Source organism: Triturus cristatus, chromosome 2_2 (assembly GCF_964204655.1).
Source record: "Triturus cristatus chromosome 2_2, aTriCri1.1, whole genome shotgun sequence".
Lineage (NCBI taxonomy): Eukaryota > Metazoa > Chordata > Amphibia > Caudata > Salamandridae > Triturus > Triturus cristatus.
This window is the reverse complement of record NC_140582.1, coordinates 1,253,086,067-1,253,087,096: the sequence shown is the minus strand read 5'-3', so window position 1 is coordinate 1,253,087,096 and position 1,030 is coordinate 1,253,086,067.

The following is a 1,030-nucleotide window of genomic DNA, read 5'->3' as shown; positions in this document are numbered from 1 at the left end:
TCACCTGGGGTGGGGCCCTCTGAGTGAGGGCACTCTGAGGGAGGTGCCTCACTTGCTGTCAGCTCACCTAGGGTGTGGCCCTCTGAGTAAGGGCACTCTGAGGGAGGTGCATGAGTTGCTGTCAGCTCCCCTGGGGCTGGGCTCTCTGAGTGAGGGCCCTCTGAGAGAGGTGCATGAGTTGCTGTCAGCTCACCTGGAGCGCGGCCCTCTGAGTGAGGGCACTCTGAGGGAGGTTCATGAGTTGCTGTCAGCTCCCCTGGGGCACTCTGAGTGAGGGCACTCCGAAAGAGGTGCATGAGTTGCTGTCAGTCCCCTGAGGCGGAGCCCTCTTAGTGAGGGTGCTCTGAGGGAGGTGTCCTCATTGCTGTCAGCTCCCCTGGGGCAGGGCCTTCCAAGTGAGGGTGTAACGCCCTGAACGTCTCAGGATCGTTTAACAGACACGACAATGAGGACGCAACCACTTGTGAAGGGTTAGTTCTTTTAATGAAGGCAAATAAAATACAAAGAACAAACAAAAGTTATAGTCACTGGAATCCTCCAGGCTAAGTACGTTACCAGCCCACAGCACGGATGGTCCTAACCGTCCTCTGCATATACGCCGATCCCGGCGTATGCCAACAGAGGGCAGAAATGAAATGGCCGACAATTCCAATCGGTAGGCTGTGAGGGGCACGAAGAGTGTTGGGGAGAATCGAGGAGTCAGGGAAACACCCAGCCGGGGTCTCTACCTGAAGGGAGCAGCCGCTCAACCTCTTCCTCAGGCTGCACCGGGACGCGGAGTCACCTCCTGGTGATGCGTCACCGATACCCCAATCACAAGCAAGAAGACTGAACCGAGAGCAGCCGCTCGATCGATCCTGTGGACTTCCGAGTCTGTAACGCGGCAAACACCTCCTGGTGTGCGTTACAGCTGGCAGTCCCTGTGTCTCTGGTCGGGCTGGGAGTTACGACTCCAACCAGCAAAAGCGCCACTGCGCTTGGACTCAGCCGAGTCAAAAAGCGAAGCTCAATGGTTGACCGGTAGAGCTTC